The sequence below is a fragment of the Canis lupus genome, chromosome 27 (genome assembly GCF_048164855.1).
Source record: "Canis lupus baileyi chromosome 27, mCanLup2.hap1, whole genome shotgun sequence".
NCBI lineage: Eukaryota > Metazoa > Chordata > Mammalia > Carnivora > Canidae > Canis > Canis lupus.
The window spans coordinates 19,888,359-19,910,409 of NC_132864.1; the positions used below are offsets into that span (position 1 = coordinate 19,888,359).

General features: G+C 47.2%; 1 long non-coding RNA gene across 1 annotated transcript; it reads left to right on the forward strand.

The window, feature by feature from the left end:
• Nucleotides 1-4,021: 4,021 nt before the first annotated feature.
• On the forward strand, nucleotides 4,022-13,764 carry LOC140619370 (uncharacterized). Its single transcript, XR_012019258.1, has 2 exons — nucleotides 4,022-4,264; nucleotides 12,133-13,764. It is a non-coding gene; the product is annotated as an uncharacterized lncRNA (long non-coding RNA).
• The last annotated feature ends 8,287 nt before the right edge of the window (nucleotides 13,765-22,051 follow it).

Here is a 22,051-nt window from a genome sequence, read left to right on the forward strand (position 1 = left end):
TTCTGCAGGTGAGGAAACTGAGTCCAGAGAGGGATGTGCATGCAGACACGCAGGCAGGAGCAGCCAGAATTCCAGCCAGCTCTGTGGGGGCCCCACACCCAGCCCTTTCAACACTGCTCCTCTGCAAGGAGGGCGCACTTTCCGCTGCCCACTCCCCCCTCCCCCCTGGCAGTGCTAACCTGCCTTCAGGCCAGAGGAAAGCTGTTTCTAGAGAAGCCACATCCACAGGCAAGGAGGGAGGAGGCGGTGCTGCCCCCTCGTGTTGGATGGACCACACACACACACACACACACACACAACCTCCGCGTCTCAGGACAGCTCTTTCCCTTTCAGGGTGCCCCAGACCTCCATGTGAATCAGACCTCAACTTCGTAATAAAGGAGAGGCACTCTGTCATTCACCCCGTCCCCCATGCAGAATTCTGGGGGTGGCCCTGGCCCAGCGGTGCACATAGAGAGGCCACATGTGGATGTGCCAGGGAAGTCCTTATATACCCTGGGTTCTCAGAGTTAGCACAACTAGATTCCAGGGCCATCTTTGCTTTAAAAAAATACATCCATCAACTTCAGCGCAGCAGAAGCTCTGATCCCAAGCACATCTGTGCAGCAACACAGTGTTCTGGGCAGGCAAACACTGCCCCCACCCCATCTTAAAGACAGAATGACTCACCCACCTAAGCAGGGCAGGAACTCCGTGTTTGCTTGGGGCAGGAGGGGGGGGCGGCTTTTTCTGCTGGGGAAAAACCAAAGTTTATGTATAATTGATGCAAGATGTCATTTTTTGGATCAGATAAAAGATTTTCTGCTATTCATCCCGCTAAAAAGACTTTCTATAAATTTCCTTTTACAGAGTAAGTGCTCAGTAATCTTTAGAATCCAATTCCAGATAAGCCCATGCTTTAAAACAGAATCGTGGACACTCTCTTCTTCCCCAACAAGGGATGGATCCCACCTTCGGAATGCTCTGAACGCTCTGCATCTTTCTGGAAACTTCCCTGACCTTTGTTTGCCTCATTTTCTCCTATCTGTCAAATGGAGCCACACTAGCTACTATTCATCAAGCGATTTCAAGGAAATGTGAGGCTCTTAAAGAAGATTTCAATCTCAGACTTAGAATTCTCATTACAATGGCTTGTTTCACCTTCAAAGCACGATAGCATTAACGAGGTCTGCCTAATTACACTGCAGAGCAATGGCTTGCATTTATGTTGCTGCATGTGACGGAAATTGGGGTGGTCATTTGTCGAAAACGTTCCCATGCCTGAGAGATAGGTACATAAACTTTCAGCCTTATCTGATTATCAATGAAGGTTTTGTATGTGTGGTGTGTGTTTTAAGGGTCTAAATGCTGGGTGCATGACAAAAGAATGGTTCCTCTTTGCAATATGCCAGCTGTCATGGGTTTCCAGGCAAGATATTATTTCTGAAAAATAGATATGGACAATAGATAATGTCTATATTAATATCACTAAAACGTGGTCCTCTCCTGTAGCTCACCCGAGACGAGGACAGCAGTGTATAAAGAGGCAGACGCCAGACAAGAGACTTTTTTCTTGTGACAGTTTGAGCTCCCCTGCTGCAATTAACTTTTTCTCCCCCTCCTTCTCCTCCTTCATCTCATGCAATGCGGTTCAGAAAAAGGGGGCCTGTATTTTCCTCCTGCTGATGGAAGTTGATTAGCAGTCAGGTGGAGTGATGCTCAGGGGACAACACAGCGGATTAATTAAATCACTTCTACTGGCTAAGTGGTGACACTTTGATTTATAGCAGAACTCACTCAACCAGACAGCAGCTTTTCTTGCATGCCGAAGGAGGAAGGGCCAAAGTGGCCACTGGTTGGAGGCCGAGGGCTTTGCAAACTTTAAAGACAAGCGTCCTAGTCATTAAAGCAGAGGCCCCTGCTGGGCTCCTCTCTTTGGGGCGGGGAGGCCTGCAGGCTCAGGAGAGGAACCAGAGAGAAGGGAGCAGCTGAGGCTGGCCTACAAGCTGCTGAGGAGCAAGAAGACCCGTTTCAGAACACACAGAACTCTATTACACCCGTACAGAAAAAGCAACCTCGAAACAGCAGGATCATCTCTATGTCTGTTGGGTGTTTTGTTTTGTTTTGTTTTGAAGTAATCTCTATACCTAACGTGGGGCTCAAACTCATGACCCTGAGATCAGGAGTCGCAGGCTCCATCAACTGAGCCAGCCAGGAGTCCCTTTAGGTCTGTTTTTACTGGACTGCTCGTCAGTATTGCACCTTGGCTCACCCACAGGAAATAGCCCCGTGATGGTCCTATCATAGGGACTCCGGGATATCTGTGACTCTTCCATTGCCGCCTGGAGTCTTCTCAATGAGGAGCCCTCAGATCAAAATGCACGCGACAGCTGTGCTTCTGGTGCCATGTCTTCTGTTATGAGGTGGCTATAATCCTATTTCGCTCTTTGCTTTGGCTACCAAGAAGGCCAGAGCTGAACATGCAGCCCAAACTGCAAGCCCTCACACATGCTCTGTGTATGAACTCTTTATGGATCCATTTCTCCCAACTTCCCTTTCCCTAGAAAACTCTTGTTTCTCTTATCTTAAAATGCTTCGGGGCGGGGGGGGGGGGGAGCCGTCTCCAATTCCCTCATGAACGAGGCTGAATAGGATAGTAATCAAAACCCTAGATTTTAGGTCATATTGAGCAAGCCCTGGTTCTCGAACAACCTATTCAGAGTAGGGTGTTTCTTAAGATATAAATTCCTGAACCCCACTCCAGACTTCTGAACCAAAATAGCTCAGGACAGGACCCAGGAATCTTCATTTTTTAACAGATTCCCTGAGCAATCCTGGAACTCACCAACATTTGAGAACAATCATTTTAGGAGTCAGACAGCCCTAAAACCCAGACTCAGTTCCACTAATTAATAGCATGTTAGGCTATGTGAGGTTCCTCATCTCACCAGGCTTCCTTTTCTCAACCATTGGATGGCATTGGTGAGAATAAACTAGACATCTGTTCGTACATACACAACTAACAGAGTTGATGGGCAGGCGACCTGTAAGATTCAATGCGTGATAGACAACCAGAGGTGCGTGGACAGACGCCTGGGTAAACAGGGTGTGGTGTATGCGTAGTTGGAATACTATTCAGCTGTACAGAGGAAGGACATTCTAACACAGGCTCCAGCGGGGATGAATCTTGAGGACATTATGCTAAATGAAAGAAATCAGACACTGAAGGACAAATACTGTATGATTCTGATTGTATGAGGTACCTGGAGTCATCAAGTCTGTAGAGGCAGAAAGCAGAGGGTTGAGTGCCCGGGGCCAGGGCCAGGGCCAACGGGGAGTTCATGTTTTATGGGGTCAGAGTGTCACTTGGGAAAGATGAAGAGTTCTGGAGACAGACGGTGGTGATGGCTGCACGGTCTCATTAAGTCTCATGTACTTAATGCCACAGTACGCTTAAAAATGGCTAACATGGTATATCTTATGGTAAGTATATTTTACCACAATAAAAAATTAAATTAGAATAAAAACATACAACCACTACCACCACCACCAAACCGAATTAATTTTGGACGTCCTGCCCCTTTGCCTCTTTGCCCCCTCATGCCCTCTCCAGTCAATTTAGAGCAGAGTTTGTGGCTGAGGTGCAGGAGGTGGGGGGTGCGGGGGGCAGAGGGCAAGAGAGAAAGGAGAGAGGAATGACAGGAACTGGCCCTGGCCTGGCTCCTTCCTAACTCAGGAGTCCGAAAACTCCCCATGGTGCCACAGAACGCTTATCCCAACCGTGAAGGAAGCTGACGTAACATCAAATATTAAAAGGGTAGAGGAACCAGCATAGTTTTCCATATAAATGACTCTACGAACATATATGAAGATTGCTTTTAAAATTCAAATATAATTATTTTTTAAAAGGCATCCTGTGTGCGCTCTCTCCCAGCACTGACACTTCGGGCTGTTGTCATGCTCCAGTGAGGTGCCTGCTGGCAGCCAGCCCAAAGCACTTTGTAACATGCCCTCCAGATCCTACGTGAAAACTGATCAAAGAATTGGCACCGGCAAAGACAGGACTGAAAGCTCTCAAAGGGGTGGGGCTGGGCTATTGTCCCTCTTTGTGGGAACAGCTGCTTAACGGGGAATTGGAGCGGCGTGATTATAATATGCATACGGACTGCTCTGTTAACAGAAGCCGGCTTAAAGTACTCCAGGGGCCTCCACCTTGCATTTTGGCAAAGGGCTCGGCGAGGATGCTGTGTCAAACCTTTTTGAAAATGTCTCCTTGACACGCAGGGTGAGTAAGGGCGCCTGTGAATCTCATTACAGCCCCACACCTCCCTCTGCCGTTCTGCTCCCTTTCCTGGGCTGCGGAGAGGGAGCGGCACGAGGGGCACCTCGCCCATGGTTTGATCAGGACATAGGGGACGCACGGGACGTGCACTGCTGGTGACCCGAGTGGACCCGGGAGGGAAGGATCACGGATTGTCTGCAGGTGCGCCGACTTCCCAGGGGGCCAGTGGGATGTTTCACCCAAGTCCTCACGAATGACACGACACCTCTGAGCAATTAGCCTTCACTGCGCCTGGCGTGGGACAGCAGCGGCGGCTTCTGCGTGGAAAAGGACACGGGCTGTCCCAGTCCTGGGGGGGCGGGGGGGGGCGGGAGGAGCCCGGTGGACACAGCTGACGCCGGCTCCCTAGCCCAGGGGAGGGGGCGAGTGCGGAGGGCCTTCAGGGCTCCAGGCGGCGCGGGCCCTTGCCTGGTCCTTATCAGACATAACCCTTCACCAGCGGAGGAAACTGCTCCTCAGGAAGGTTAAAGCAATTTTGCCAAGGTCTCGGAGCTGCAAGGCGGTGAGGCTGGGACACACCCCCGCTCTGCCTCACTCCCTGGCCTTTTGTTTTGTGGGTTGGTTCTGTTTTGAATTGCACCCACCCAAAGGAAACGGATTTGTTCCTTTTTCTGGGCGGGGCCCGTGGGGGGTGGCAGTTGGCTGCCCTCAAAGCTCGGCCCTGCCCCAGTTCAAGACGATTTCACCACCTTCTCTGCCCTTTGGCAGCTAAAAGGCCCCCGGCCTCCATCTCTGCAGTGACTGTGAGGAGACATGCGGGGAGAGGGGGAGGAGGGAACAGTTTTAAAAATGAATATATGCATGTGTCTCTCCTGCTAATCACCGGAATGCATTTTCAGGAGAGGTGAGCAGAGGGATTAGCTGCAGGACTCCCATTAATGCTAACTTTATTTCAGTAATGAGGTGCCAAGGCATGGAGCAATCACGGTAGCTAATACGGTGTAATCACAGTGATGAGATGCGCATGCTGGGAGGGAGGGGGAGGGCGCGATAGCTGGGCGCCTCACATGGCAGAGGCAGCAGGAGCAGAGGGGGAGGCAGGGGAGCCGGGCCAGGGGCTGAGCCCGCTAAAGGGGCACCCGGATAAGGCGGGAATAACAACAGCCACTCCTCGTGAACTGGGACATGGGCCGGGCCAGGTGAGGAGCGCTGTTCACTTCGTTTTATCCTTACGATGAACCAGAGAGCTAGCTGATTATCCCCATTGTACAGATCAGCAGACTGAGTTTGAGAAAAATCTGTCTGCCCAAAATCCTACAGCGAGGGGAGGAACCTGTCTGAAGTCAGATTTCTCAGGATCACGACCCTTTACAGTACTCTGCCTCCACTGGGGAGAGAGAGTGGGGAGGTGCAGCGCCAGGAGCTACACGGGCAGCGGCAGTGCGGCACCCACCAGGATGGGGAGAGAAGAGTCTCTGCGCATGGGCCCGGCCCCCGGTGTAGGGGTGTGCCCGTGTTCCTGGCTCAGCACACTACATCACAGCTGTTCCTTTGGATGTCTGAGTGATGTGGGAGGGGGAAGGAAGGGATGAAATCATCTTCAGGGATCACATTCTAGGTACTACCTGCAGCCAGAGAGGAAATCCCCAGCACATCCACAAATGGAAGTTAGGATCTCCAGACCTCCCGAATCCTTGTCTGCAAACACTTGCAGGCCAGGGACAGTTCCCTTTCAACAGAGCCTTGTGTCTCCCCAGATGTGCTCCGCAGGCTCAACTGGGCCTCTACGGGGAAACAGCTTTCCACCTTTGCTTCTAACCTGTGTGGTAAGCACTTCGGGGAGGGAGGAGCCCTGGAGCTGCCCTTTGACCCCTGGCCTAGCTTTCCTTACAGTTTCTCTGTGCTTTAAGGACTTTGCAGGCATCCGAGGCACAGAATTTTGACATCGGACGAGTAAGATACACTCTGTAGGCCCAGTCCTGCCCAAAATCCATGACCCCATTGCCGCACTGGTTGTTTAGAAGTACAAAGTTCGTAACATTCGACATATTTGGGGCACCTGGGTGGCTCAGTGGTTGAGTATCTGCCTTTGGCTCAGGTTGTGATCCTGGGGTCCCGGGGTCAAGTCCCACATCAGGTTCTCCGCAGGGAGCCTGCCTCTCTCTCTGTCTCTCATGAATAAATAAAATCTTAAAAAAAAAAAATCCAACACATTTATGAAGCCCCTACTATGCACCAAGTTCTATTCTATGCCCCTGGAAGCATAACGGGAAAATCTAAGACTGCTTTCATAAAGTTTGCCTTCCAGTGAAGAAGACAAATAGATTGGATGTCCCAACGGAGAGTGCCATGAAGAAAAATAAAGCAGCAGGAGGAGAGCAGTGGTGGTCACTAGGTCGATGTTGCCCCTCAGGGGACACTGGCAATGTCTGGAGACATTTTATTTTTTCTTGTTGTATTGGGTAGATAGGGAAAGCCTAGGGATGCTGCTCCATATCCTACCTACAAGGCTCAGGACAGCCCCCCCTCCACAAAGAGCCGTCCTGCCCCAAATGTCACTAGAACCAAGGTTGAGGACCCCTGGCCCAGAGAAGACCGAGGTGTGCTCTTCAAGGTCAGGATTTGGGGAGGACCTCTGGAGGACATCTGAGCAGACACTAAGAGAGTGAAGGACATCTGGGCAGGGAGGACAGGTGCAGAGGTGAGAGAGGCATATGTATGTGGGGCACACTGCCAGGTAGGAGGAGGATTTACATGTAAGTGTCATGGAGCCAGGGGTTCCCAGCAGGACCATGAGATCTCTCACTGACCCTTCCCACAGCTCCCTTTGGCTGCTGGGTGGAGAATAGTCTGTGGGGCACAGAGGGGAGCAGGGGGCTGTTGGGAGACTAGACACGTGATGTGTCCAGATGAGATGTGGGGGCTTGAACAGGGCAGGAGAGGCTGGACGGCAAGAAGTGGTCAGTTCACAAACATGCAGTCAAGGTAGGGTTGCCTTTGGAGTTTGCTAATGGATGAGATGAGGGTATGAGACACAGAGAAGAGTCGGGAGTGACGCCTGGGGCCTACTTCCCATAAGGCCTCTGCTCCAAGCATCTCCTTGAAGAATAGGTCTCCTAGCCCTCCCTTTAACCCTATGCTTATCAATGAGGGGTAACTGTCACCTCAAGGGACATCAGGCCACATCTGGACGGTTTTTGGTTATCACCACTGGGAATGAGGGCTGCCACTGGCATCTGATAGGCAGATGGGCCAGGGATGCAGGTCAGCACCCTACAAGGCACAGGACAGCCTCCTCCCCTGACACACGCAGAATCATCCAGTCCCAAAAGTCAACAGTGCTGAGGCTGAGGACCCCTGACCTAATCCCCCTGGCCTCACTGCCTCCTCTTGCACAGGCCGGCCCCACTAGTTTAGCAGGGACTTCATCAGAGCACTGAGATTCCAAATCACGGCACGTCGGTGGCTAAGGTCCATATTAACTACATCTCACTTGCTTCTGATGGTGACACAGATCAGATGTTGCTGCTGTAGCTGCTGCCACCGCATGAAACAGGAATGTTGCAAAGCACATTCATTACCCAGCTGTTAAGAGCGACAGAGCATGCACACATCTCTCCTGGACTGGGGACCTGAGAGCCAGCCCTGCTCTGTGACTGCGTGGCTGCTGGCCACCTCCTCTCCATGACCTTGACACGTCAGGGCAGGGCCTCTGGGGCATGAGCCAAAAACCCAAAAGTCAACGTCGGCAGCGACACATGGATGGGTTAATTTGTTTCATGTCCCCGTCGCCACCGAGCTCTCTTGGAAGAAAAAACAACCAACCAAACCCCACGAAAACCTCCATTTACGGGGTTTAATATCCCAGCTGCTAGGAACCAGATTGGCAGAAGGGAGAAAATGTGACGTCGATGCAGAGATCCATTTATATTCAGTTATGTTTGCTTAATACCCGGGTTTTGATCTGCAGGTTATTCTTGCTGGCTTGGACCTCAAGCAACAAAGTATCGCACTTCCAGGTGGTATCTTTAAGGAAAGCTAATTAGGAATCTTGGCACTTATAGCACAAAACATTTTACAATTTTCTTCAAAGCAATTTGCCAACATTAGCTAATTAAAACACCCAGCCTTCCGTTGCGGGACAATGGAAAGACAGTAGAATCTTCATTTCTCAGCATCTGCTGTAGGTTTAAAACTCCAAATTCCTGTTCCTTCCACTCAGTTGAGGTCCTTCTTTCTGAAGGTGGCCTTTCATGATTTTAGCAACATTTCTGGGAGCACTGAGGAAAACAGTCCAGCTTTTCTAGCACCTCGTCTCTAAAATAAAGGACAACACTAAGAAAGGAGTTGGAGCAATTAAGGCGGTCCATGAAGCCAGAGGTCATTAACCTCTGGCCCGCAGGCTGAATCCGGCCCTCGGCCTACCTGTTTCTCTGTAAATAAAGTATTATTTGCAACGCAGCCATACTCACTGGTGTACCTACTGTCTGCTACAACAGCAGAGTTAAGCAGTTGGCAACAGAGATCATACAACTTTCAAAGCTGAAAATATTTACTATCTGGCCCTTTACAGAAGAAGTTTGCTGACCCCCTGTACCAAGCCATCTCTTCCACGGCAGTGCTCAGCCATGACATGTGCACACTGTCGGCAAACCATAGGTGAGAGCCTGAGAAAAAGCACAGACTACCTTCATCTAAAGTCATTTCAGGCCTAATGCCATTGCATCATGGTTTGAGGGACCAGGTGGAAGAGGAGACGATGTAGAGGCTGGATCTGAATCCCACTTCCCCATTCCTGGTTCTTGGCTTGGCAGCTGCATCCCCTATAGCCTCATTATAGTTATTAACAGATTAGACCCCCAAATGAAGGCTTTTTACTTTTTAAAAAGGGAATCTGAATTTACTCCCCAATGTAAAGGTGAGAATTTGGACATTTCAAAGCCCAACAGAATCTTTCTCCTTTTTCTCCTAAAGTTTATCCTAAACCGTTCTCCTTCTCCAGTTCATACTGCCCAATCTGAAAATTCCATGCTCAGAATTCATTACCCACTATTGGACACCACCCATGCACGGGGGGAGGCCTCTTCCAAAGGCAGGGAGAGCAATAATCACCAACAGAATCAACTTCACCTGGGTCCTGAGATGTGTGTGTGTGTGTGTGGGGGGGGGGGGGGACCACTGTGACTTGTTGGCTTGGGGACGGCAGAGATGTTTCTAAATGCCTCCTTATATTTTTCTCCCAGCCTTGGTGGAACATTTGCCTTTATCCAATACGTTCTTTATGTGGAGTAGCTTGAAGGGTCCTTATTCATCCAGGATAAAGTTGTTTCAAGAGAGTGTTGGAAAAACTCTGATGCTTGCCACACTCCCAGCATCACCCTTGTTAGGAGACCACTCTGCAAATCAATCCCCCTTGCAGAATGAGTTGGTGAAGGCAGGGCTGGGAACAGCCTGTAGCAAGAAGTGCCCCTGCACTGTCGTTTCAAAATAAGGTAGAGGATGATGCACTTGGCCCACCAACCCACAGATCATCATTTGCAGGATCAGGATCTCTCAGTGTAGAACACAGTGGACTCTGGTAGACACATAATGTAGGAAAGGAACAGGGAAATCACAGACTCCTTGCAATGGACCACACTTATGGCTCAGTCCAAACCCCTCATTTCACGTTCTGAAACCACTCAGCTACACTGCCCACCAGAAACTTCGAAGGCAAGAGTACTTAGTAGAAAGCCCTTTCACTAGCCTGAAAGCCACAGACTCATAGCAGCTCAGGGTTGGGAGACGGAAATAAATATTTGTTAAACATGGTGTTTCCAAGAAACTTTACATATGTTATCAATATAATCTCCCTCTCCGCTAGCCCGAAAAAAACTGAGGAAGGTATTATCATGTCTCTTTTGTAAGGAAGGAAACCAGGCTTCAGAGTGACTAAGAGTTGGCACAAAATGACGCTACTACACAGGGGTTTGAGTCCCAGTCTACCTGGTGAGCCAAGATTCAGACAGAGGATATATAGATACTTGGATATATAGTATGTGTAGCAAGCATACCAAAACCGGGCATTTTTGGATGTTGGGTGGAATGATGAATCAGAAATGGTCTCTGCTTTCAGATAATACAGTCTGTTGTGAAAGAAAGGCAACTATGTCACTGTCTGCCATACAAGATCATAAATGTGAGGATAGAGGAATTGTTGCTCTGTGGCTTCCTTGTAGAGTAAAATGCCATAAATACTATATTTTTTCTAATTTTTGTAATTTTTTCTTTTTAGAGAGTAAGAGCTTGAGTAGGGGGGAGGGCAGGGAGGAGAGTGGAGGAGCAGGGGGTGGGTGTGGAATCTTAAGGAGACTCCACACTCAGCATGGAGCCCGATGCAGGGCTTGATCTCACAACCCTGAGATCATGACCTGCTTGATCTCACAACCCTGAGATCATGACCTGAGCCCAAAACGAGTCAGACGGCTAACCATCTGAGCCACCCAGGCACCCCAAATTTATGTAATTTTTTCTAATTACAAAGTAAAACACTGCATTAACGAAAATTAGGGCAGTATGAAGAGAAGAGAATAAAAGCTTTCATAATTCTTCCACCTATAGATAACCACTATTCTTTGGTGTATATTTATTTTCATGCACTTATATATTAATATATTTAACCAAAAAGAAAATTGGGATCCTATCATATTTTACCATTTTGTAGCCAAATGAATGGCCCTTGAATGGGGCTTTGAAGTATGAGTTGGAAATGACCAAGCAGGGAAAGTTGTGAGTGTGCCAGGCTGGCTGTGGAATTAGGTAGCCAGGATTCCACTTCCTCTGTGAGGGTCCCCAGTGCAATCCCCTAACCTCACACTCCAGCCCTGTGCTAAGCTATACTGTGCACATTTTAAAAATGGCTTTATTGGGATAGAATACGTTCTAAAATGCAAACCCATTTCAAATGGTATTCTTAGTGTGTTAAAGTTGTGCAACAATTCCCACAATCAACTTGAGATATTTTCATCACCCCCAAAAAACCCCATAACCCTTAGCAGTCACTCCTTACCAGTCTCCTTCCCTCTAGCCCTTGGCAACCACTAACCTGCCTCTGCCCTCTACAGATTGGCTTCCTCTGGGCATGTCACAGAAATAGAATCACACAATATGTGGCCTGTGTCTAACTTCCTCTCCTTAGCATCATCCTTTCAAGGTTCATCCATAGTTTAGTTTGTGTCGGTGCTTCATTCCTTTTCTGGGGTTGAACAGTATCCCACTGTAGGCTAGACCACATCCATTCATCAATTGATGAGTGTTCAGGTTGTTTCCACTCCTTGGCTGTTGTGAATAGCGCTTATATGAATATTCGTGTACAAGTCTGCACTTTTTTAACAAAGCACATTTTTATAATCCCTTTATTAAAGGCTGAAAGACAAAGGATAAACACGTGTTCTCTTGCTGAACATTACAAATATGTTTGGAATAATTGCAGCATTTAGGACAGTAGAAGCAGCTGGGCGTGGTCAGGAGTTGGGAGGCAGGAGCTTTTTTTCTTTTTTTTCATTCATCCAATAAATATTTATCAAAATAGAATATAAGACAATATACTAAGGTACTAATGATTTCACATCCTGGCTGTTGCACAATTCATTCATTCATTCATTCATTCATTCATTTATGTGTGGAGGCAGAGGGAGAAAGAATCTTAAGCACACTCCAACCCATGAGGGGTTGATCTTACAACCCTTCATGAGGTCATGACCTGAGCCAAAATCAAGAGTCGGACACAACTGGTTGAGGCACCAAGGTGCCCCTTTAATCATTTATTTTAAAAAATCAGATTGTTACCCATGCTGTTCTAGAAGACAAAGGTCAGTTGTTTATCTTTACAGGGCCTCACTGTCCTAATCTGCAAAGTGACAGCAACATACCTGGGAAAGCCAGCAGAAGCAGGTCTAACGACACCCCTGGGAGGATTCTGGAGCATCGGAGACTCAACATACGCAATGATAACATTACCTGTAAGTATGGTACAAAATGGTTCCTATCCATCCCCCTTTCTGCACCGGAAGTACAGTACTGCTTCCTACTTGATGACACTCATGTGACAAGAACTGCACAAGCTTCCTTGCCTTGTAAAAACAGATTCAATTTTAGTAAAGGGTTTAATATTTAAACACCACCTCCAATGGTGGGAAGACCTTCAAAGCAAGAGGAATGGGTAGGCCAGCATGAAAAGAATTAGCTTGTGCTCTTTGGCAATCCACAGTGAGCAAGAACCATCTTCCTGGTCGTGGCATTGCACTTGCCCATCTCTGCCAGCAGATGGCAACGTGGTCCTGCAAGGGTGCCTGAGTGCACCCCTTAGCAAAGACATGATGAGGACAGAGGGCATCTGAAGCTGTACTACCTGGAGACTTGTGCTCCTTGCCAGCTACTCTGAAGAGGTCTGTGTGCAGCCGGACACATTCATGGAGGAGAAAAACAGCATGTGGAACAGTGAAGTGTTTTGTAAAGGCTACAGGATGGGACAAAATATGGTCTGTGATCTAACTGCAGCCATCTAGAGTACAGACATCAGTTGGTGAGGGGCATTTAAGATATATGACTTTATGCAAGTTAGAATCAAATAATTATCTCCCTATGTTATAGTCATTCCAAGGAGTATGATCATGCATTAAAAATCAAGTGGTATTAGATATGACACCAAAAGCATAACCAACAAAAGTTAAATTAAACTTCATCAAAATTAAAGTTCTAGGGACGCCTGGGTGGCTCAGTAGTTGAGCGTTTGCCTTCGGCTCAGGTCATGATCCTGGGATCCGGGATCAAGTCTCACATTGGACTCCCTGAGAGGAGCCTGCTTCTCCCTCTGCCTGTGTCTCTGCTTTTCTCTCTCAGTCTGTGTCTCTCATGAATAAATAAATAAATCTTTAAATAAAAAAAAATAAACTTCTATTCTTCATAGAACACCATCAAGAAAGTGAAATGACAAGCCACAGAATGGGAAAAATATTTGCAAATCATATATCTGATAAGGGACTGAACATCAAAACTATATATAGAACTCTAACAACTCAACAATTTTAGACAACCCAATTTAAAGACGGGAGGATGACAACAGACATCTCTCCAAAAATGATATATGTCATTAGCCATTAGGGATATGCAAGTCTAGACCACAAGATACCACTTTATAACCATTGGATGGCTATATCAGTAAGATGAACAACACAAAGTGCTGGAGAGGATGTGGAGAAATTAAACCCTAGTACATTGCTGGTGGGAATGGAAAACAATCTGGTAGAGTTCCTCAAAAGGTGAAACACAGAGTTCCTAAATGACCCCGAAATTCCAGTCCCTTGGGATACACCCAAGGGAACTGAAAACATGTGTCCACATGAATGCTCATAACAGCATTACGCCCAAGAGCCAAAAAATGGAGATTACCCAAACCTCCATCAACTTAAGAATGGGCAGGGGAATATGGTCTTTCTAATGGAAAATTATTTATCAATAATAAAGAATGAAGTTGACACATGCTACAACATGGGTAAACTCTGCAAATATGCTAAGCAAAAGAAGCTGGTTACAAAAGAACGCATATGCATGATTCTATTTATACGTAACCCCTAGAATGGGTCAATCGATAGACACAGTAAGCAGATGAACTGTCACCAGAGGCTCGGGGAAGAAAGGATGGGGAGTGACTACTAATGGGCATGGGTTTCTTATTGGGGTGATGAAAATGTCTAAAATTAATTGTGATGGGTGCAAAGCTCTGCAAATATACTAAAATCATTGAATTGTACACTTTAAAGGGGTGAATTGTATGGCAAGTAAATATCATCTTGATAAAACTGTTAAAAAAAACAACAACGATGTAGTAGACTAGCAAAACCACTCCCATTACACTGATAAGTGAAAAAACAAGAAACAAAAAACAAGGCTGTTGGGTTGTACAACCCAGGGGTGGGGGGGCAACATTCTCTTTGTTACCACGGGAATTTCTGACGCTCGCTGGAGTTGTGAAATGAAATGTGTGATTTCATCCATCTTCATGGGTCCTGGCTACCTAACTCCACAGCCAGCCTGGCACACTCACAACTTTCCCTGCTTGGTCATTTCCAACTCATACTTCAAAGCCCCATTCAAGGGCCATTCATTTGGCTACAAAATGGTAAAATATGATAGGATCCCAATTTTCTTTTTGGTTAAATATATTAAATATAAGTGTATGAAAATAAATATACACCAAAGAATAGTGGTTATCTATAGATGGAAGAATTATGAAAGCTTTTATTCTCTTCTCTTCATACTGCCCTAATTTTCGTTAATGCAGTGTTTTACTTTGTAATTAGAAAAAATTACATAAATTTGGGGTGCCTGGGTGGCTCAGATGGTTAGCCGTCTGACTCGTTTTGGGCTCAGGTCATGATCTCAGGGTTGTGAGATCAAGGAGGTCATGATCTCAGGGTTGTGAGATCAAGCCCTGCATCGGGCTCCATGCTGAGTGTGGAGTCTCCTTAAGATTCCACACCCACCCCCTGCTCTTCCACTCTCCTCCCTGCCCTCCCCCCTACTCAAGCTCTTACTCTCTAAAAAGAAAAAATTACAAAAATTAGAAAAAATATAGTATTTATAGCATTTTACTCTACAAGGAAGCCACAGAGCAACAATTCCTCTATCCTCACATTTATGATCTTGTATGGCAGACAGTGACATTGTTGCCTTTCTTTCGCAACAGACTGTATTATCTGAAAGCAGAGACCATTTCTGATTCATCATTCCACCCAACATCCAAAAATGCCCGGTTTTGGTATGCTTGCTACACATACTATATATCTAAGTATCAGTCAGTATCCTCTAAAGCCTATACAAAAATCTTGTTTTAGACTTTGCATTGAAGAAATGCTGTGCATTTATGCCATTGATGCTTTGCACCATGAGGGATTCGTTCTCTTTTTGCTCTTGCTGCCAGGAGACTCAACTGCATCAACTGTGTTGTTTAACTACGTGCCTACATTCTATTTTAAATTGGTCCTAATTTTGTTTCTATTTCACCAATCCATATTGTATATAAACATGTATTTTCTCAAATCCTCTTAGAAAATAAACAAGCTACACAAGTGTAGACCTGTGAATGAAGCAGGAATAAATAAATGGTGTCTGTGCAGCTCAAGCATCCAAGATTTTTTTTTTTTTAACCCAAAGTAACACTTTATCCTAAGGGTAAATCAATACCTAAGGATGCTCAGGTACTACATTCGCCAAACCAGAGGCTCAGGATCCACTCGATTTTAAATGTGATTTTAAATGTGAGAAGGCCATCCTGTAGTTCTGTGGTCTCCCCAGCACCCAGCAGGCACTAAGTAAGCACCCAGCAGTCTGCCAGATAAATGACTGGGGCTGGTAATCCAGTGTCAGCACCATTCAAGGGGTGACAAGTATGACCTAGGCTTTCTCCACTACACTGGGGGCTGCTGAGTCCTTGTGGAGAAGCTGTTTTGTGCACTATAGAGTGCTGACCAGCATCCCTGGCCTCTATCTACTACATGCCAGTAACACCTCCACATACATACTAGTGACCATCAAAAAGGTCTGCAGACATTGGCAATGTCTCCTAGGAGGCAAAATCTCCCTCTGGTTAAACGCTGCTGGTTTCAACCAATACTCTGCAGGTCCTGGAGACCACCGACTGGCATCCCGGAATGCCAGGGGTGGAAGGATCCTCATGCATGATTCTGTATACCCTTCCTCACAGAGGGGCACAGAGGCCCAGAGGGAGGAGATATGCCAAGCCAGAACTCCAACAATGCAGCCGTGTCTTCCCCTCGTGCAAACTGCCCTTAGGTTCTATACTATTTACTGAGCACTCATTTCTGCCAAGGGCTAGATCCGTCAGCTCAGGCCGCCAGAACAAAGCACTAGACGGGGAGGCTCAAACAACAGAAACTTATTCTCTCACGGCTCGCAGACCAGAAGTCCGGGATCAAGGTGTCAGTGGGGCTTGGTTTCTCCTGCGGCCTTTCTCTCTTTGGCTTGTAGACGGTCACCTTCTCACACCACTGGTGTCTCTCTCTTTTTAGAAGGATACCAGTCCTATTAGATTAGAGTCCACCCTAACGGCCTCATCTTCACTTAATCACCTCTTTGAAGGCCTCCTCTCCAAATACGGTTACACTCTGAGGGACATATGTGTATGAATTGTGGGGGGACACATTCAGCCCAGTACAAGGACTCTGTTCAGTGGATCTTAAGACATAGCCCTTTCACTAGTGCTGAAAGGTTACATTCTCCTTCCAATACATTCTTCAAAAACCCTTCCTAGTAGGAACCAGCAGCGAAAGGTGAAATGTTTTGCTTAAATCAAGGATGATCCAATCCTGAGGCCAAAGTGCAAATTTCAGAGCAAATGCAAACCAGTTCTCCCTCAGTACCTGCCCCCTTACTTTAGTGCTCAGAACCCAGTGTGCCATTTACTACATTACAGGGGCTAAACGTCTATGTTCAAGAGCAAGAAAGATCTGGGTTCAATCACTATCTTGGGTTTAAACAACCAGGACAGTGTGTCCCTGTGCACAGTATTTATTCTTCGGGTTCATTTTCTTAAAACAAGAACAAACAGGCCTATCTACCTACCTCACAGGAGTGGTTGTTAGCATTCAGTACGAAGCTGTTAGCACCATAAATGATCAGAAGAGGGTTGCTGTTATCACAAGGGCCAAGGTCCTGTGCTGCTCACTGGGCCTGTGTGTGCGGCCGGAGGGCTGAAGTGTGCATGTGGCTCTGGTGTCTCACAGCGTAGCCTCGAGCAAAAGCTAACCTGTGTGTGTCTTCCTCTAGGACGTGGAGTCGAGAAGGAACATCTGCCTCAGAAGATGCAGTGGATGCAGAAGGTATGCTGTGAGCGCTTCCCAAAAGCTGTCCTTGCCTGGTTTCCCAGTTACCAGTTACCAGACCCATCTCCTTTTCCTCTCAGTGAACCAGGAAGAAAAGTAAACAGGGTAGTAGGGACATGAGCACGGGACCAAAGGCTGCCTGCCCCGGGCCCCATGCGCGAAAGGGACGGGACCCCAGAAAGAGCCCCGGTGTGTCCTCCACTGACAGAAGCAGCTTCATGGTTTTAGGGAGAGTCCGTGGGCACGGGGCCCTGCGGTAGCTTGACTAGGAGCGCGCGGGGACAGAAAACCTATGGAACTGGTGCCACCAAGTGGCAAAGAAAACAATTGCTGGAGTCTGTGCCACTAGCATCTCCTTTTCCTCTCGGCTCCGTCCCTCTTGCTTCCACCTCTCCATCCTCTCTCCCCTCTGCCCTTGAAATGGCTCCCAAGCGCACGGAGAGAGAAAGCACCAGAGAGCCTCGTTTACCAGGCGGCTGTCCTCAGGGGTCTGAAAAGGCTGCAGACAAGAGACGGGCTTTGAGATCGCCTCTGACTCAGCCCCATACTTCCTCCCTCGCTAAATCAGGTCAATGAGCTTATTTGTGTCAAATAAATGAGCCCAGCCGACTGCTAAGCTGCTGCAAGACTATTTATCTCGGGCTTCCAAGTTGGCACTGAGTAGGCTGCAGGCAAAGCACGGGAAGGGTGTGCGTGTCGGGGACTGAGCTTCTAGGGCACGCCACAAAATGCTCCCCAGGTGAAAGACCTCCCAGGAGAAATGCAGCGCAGCACATGAGGGAGATCCCAGGCCTCTGCGCCTCTAGAGGAGAGCACACAGGAGATCCCAGCTACAGACAGTGCCCGCCAGCGGGCCCCAAGGAGCACATGGGAATATCTTTAAAAACGGAGGTCCTTCATGCCTTCAGAAGCCATCGTATCACCGGACACTTGTCAAAGCAGAGTTGGCTTCGGGGGACACATGAGCTGCCCTGAGCTCAGATCATCCTTCCTCCACACCAGACATCCAGTAGGACAATCCACGCATCCTTCCCCAACTCTTAAGATATTTTCCCCTCCATTTCTGCATCTAGTGATGTGCTACTCTGGCATTCTTAGATTTGGAGCAGGCTTTCCTCCATCCTTTTCTTAGCTCTCAAGAAAGTGGCAGTATAGGGTGTCTGAGTGGCTCAGTCGGGTAAGCGTCTGACTCCTGATCTCAGGGTGGTGAGTTCGAGCCCCGTATGGAGGGAGCTCCATGCTAGGAGTGGAGCATACCTAACAACAACAAAAGAAAGTGGAAGTCAGGCGTGGTCCCCAGCATCAGGCTTTGTGCAGGCAGAGTCTGGCCAAGGTAGACTACTTAGAACTTATTTGTGAAGAACAAAAAGACCTCTTCCCCCACCGCGTGGCAATCAGACAGGGATGAGGGATGCAGAAACGCAGAGCCACACTTGTGTGCCACTATGAAAGGGGTTTTGCCTCCAACTTGGCTTTATTTCAAAGGCCGGATGATACGAGCAAAATGTGCACTTTCCTGCTCTGTAAGCTAATTAGCTATAATTGGGTTAAATCAATCTAACAGGGACTGTTCATTTTAAAATAGTATCTCCAGGATGCTCCTTGATCTGCATACTAACAAAGTGCACGCTTATGTACAAAACATAGGTAAAATTTACGTCAAAATTGAAATAGTTCTCTTTGGGGCCTAGCAGCCTCTCTGATTTGGCACAATTTAATTTCTTGGTAATTTCCTACATTTTAAAACGTAGTTTCCTACATTGTAAGGTTTCTGCCTGGTAGTCACAAAAGAAATGAAAAGAAAGCCTTTTACTGAGGAATGACCTCAAAAGCCCTTCTTAGGAATTCCAGGATGTTTGGGGCACCTCACAGGTTGGGCACACCTGAATAATTTAGCGTCGTATTAAGGTACAGCTACATAGCACAGTCCCAGGCCCCTCTGCCAAAAGGCGGCTGTTTTTATGGGGGGAAACACAACAGCTGCTTTCACAGGTGTGGAGCAGCAATCCCTGATAAGCTGGTCCCAGCAGAGAAGAATACAGTGTCTATTTTAAAATGTGAGGAGGAAGAGGCAGAAAATGGTTAGCCCCAGTTGAAATCTTCATACACGCACATACACACACTCACACTTGGTAATAGTGAGGTGTAGCCAACAGAGCATGAAATCTTGAATTTCACTGAGAGTCAACGCTACCTTTTCTCACTTAGCCAACACCACTTCTGATTTTGTGACAACCTGGGTGCAAGCGGGCCAGAGTTCACTTGCATACTCTACCTTGCATAAGAAGTGAACAAATTAAAGAAATCCAAAGACAAAGGAACTACTTACCCTACCAAAAACTTTGAAAGTACCCACTTTCAAAGTGGGTATCAAAATGATGTATTTTTTTTAAAGATTTTATTTATTTATTCATAGAGACAGAGAGAGAGAGAGAGAGAGAGGCAGAGACACAGGCAGAGGGAGAAGCAGGCTCCATGCAGAGAGCCCGACGTGGGACTCGATCCAGGGTCTCCAGGATCACGCCCTGAGCTGCAGGCGGCGCTAAACCGCTGCACCACCAGGGCTGCCCCAAAACGATGTATTTCTAGTAGTCATGTTTTGGTCCCTCTGGGTCTACAGAACAAACAGCTCTGAAAAACACAAAAACTGGACACCTGTTCAAGTATTTAATTGCCTGCGTTGTGTTTTGGCTATAACCAGCCAGTTTTTTTTTTTTTAAGATTTTATTCATGAGAGAGGGGGGGTGGGGCAGAGAGACAGGCAGCGGGAGAAGCAGGCTCCATGCAGGGAGCCCAATGTGGGACTCGATCCTGGGTCTCCAGGATCAGGCCCTGGGCTAAACCGCTGGGCAACCCGGGCTGCCCCTGTTTCTTTATTATATTAAAAGCTGGCATTTTCTCATATGCATGTTGGCCATGTCTATGTCTTCCTCTGTGAGATTTCTGTTCATGTCTTTTGCCCATTTCATGATTGGATTGTTTGTTTCTTTGGTGTTGAGTTTAATAAGTTCTTTATAGATCTTGGAAACTAGCCCTTTATCTGATATGTCATTTGCAAATATCTTCTCCCATTCTGTAGGTTGTCTTTGAGTTTTGTTGACTGTATCCTTTGCTGTGCAAAAGCTTCTTATCTTGATGAAGTCCCAATAGTTCATTTTTGCTTTTGTTTCTTTTGCCTTTGTGGATGTATCTTGCAAGAAGTTACTATGGCCGAGTTCAAAAAGGGTGTTGCCTGTGTTCTTCTCTAGGATTTTGATGGAATCTTGTCTCACATTTAGATCTTTCATCCATTTTGAGTTTATCTTTGTGTATGGTGAAAGAGAGTGGTCTAGTTTCATTCTTCTGCATGTGGATGTCCAATTTTCCCAGCACCATTTATTGAAGAGACTGTCTTTCTTCCAATGGATAGTCTTTCCTCCTTTATCGAATATTAGTTGCCCATAAAGTTCAGGGTCCACTTCTGGATTCTCTATTCTGTTCCACTGATCTATGTGTCTGTTTTTGTGCCAGTACCACACTGTCTTGATGACCACAGCTTTGTAGTACAACCTGAAATCTGGCATTGTGATGCCCCCAGATATGGTTTTCTTTTTTAAAATTCCCCTGGCTATTCGGGGTCTTTTCTGATTCCACACAAATCTTAAAATAATTTGTTCTAACTCTCTGAAGAAAGTCCATGGTATTTTGATAGGGATTGCATTAAACGTGTATATTGCCCTGGGTAACATTGAAAGCTGGGATGCCTGGGTGGCTCAGTTGGTTAAGTGATCCCATGGTCCTGGGATGCAGACCTGCTCGGAGGGAGCCAGCTTCTTCCTCTCCCTCTGTGCCACTCTCCCCCACGTGTGAGGTCTCTTTCAAATAAATATGTTAAAGGCTGTCTTCTCGTTTTTAGAATGTCTAGCAGTTCAGCTCTGTCATCAGACACAAATGAAGTGGTACATACAAAATAACTGATGAGGTCCCACTGGGACAGGAGTTGGTGGCACAAACGTGACCCCCGCCATTGTCCCCGCTCACAGTATACTGCCAGCGTCACTGGTTTCTCTTTGTGTCTGTGAAAGCATGAGGAACCGGGCAGATGCGTGACTGAGCAAGGACAGAGCTGGCAACCTGGTACCCACAGTCTGATAATAGCCCATGCAAGACAAATCCACAGAGAAGAGCTTAAATGGCAATGCACGGAAAAGCCCCAGTCAGGAAAGCACTTATGTAGGAAAGAACTCTCATAATCCATTGGTTTCTCTTTTTAAAAAAATTATTACTATATACTTGTGTGGCACCTTTTTACAGTAGCATTTCCTATCCCCTCCCGCCCCCCCATCACTCCATGCAAAGAGCTGCTATGGGGTGTGGGGGCAACAAGAGAACAAATCTGTCAGGTTGGGGAGGGGGCAGTTTGTAAACTCGCAGGTCATTCTATAGCTGGGAGGGTGTCTGCTCTGGGTGTTAGCGTGTTAAGGACAGCGTGGCTGAGTAATAATGCCATTCCTGGAGGCAGCACTGGGCTGGGAGACCTGTGAGGAAGTAGCAGGTCCCTGGGGAGTCCAGGGTAATTGAATCAGCAGCACTCTAGTGCAGCTGAAAGCAAGGGCAGGGAAATAATAAAGTCAGCTCATAGCTCCTGGTAGCTCCTCTGTTCAACCTAAGGGGGAAATGTGACCGGAGGCTAGGGTCTCCACTTAGGCCCTGCTGACATCTGGAGCCAGGTAATCCTGTCGTGAGGGCCGCCCTGTGGACAGCAGTATGTTTAGCAGCGTCCCTGGCCTCAGCCCACTTGAGGGACCATCCTTCCCCAGTTGCAACAGAAATGTCTCCAAATAGTGCCAAAGATCCCTTTGAGACAAAACTGCCCCCTTTTGCTGCCCTAGGTCAACTGGAAAAGTTAGTTTGTTCACATATAAGCTAC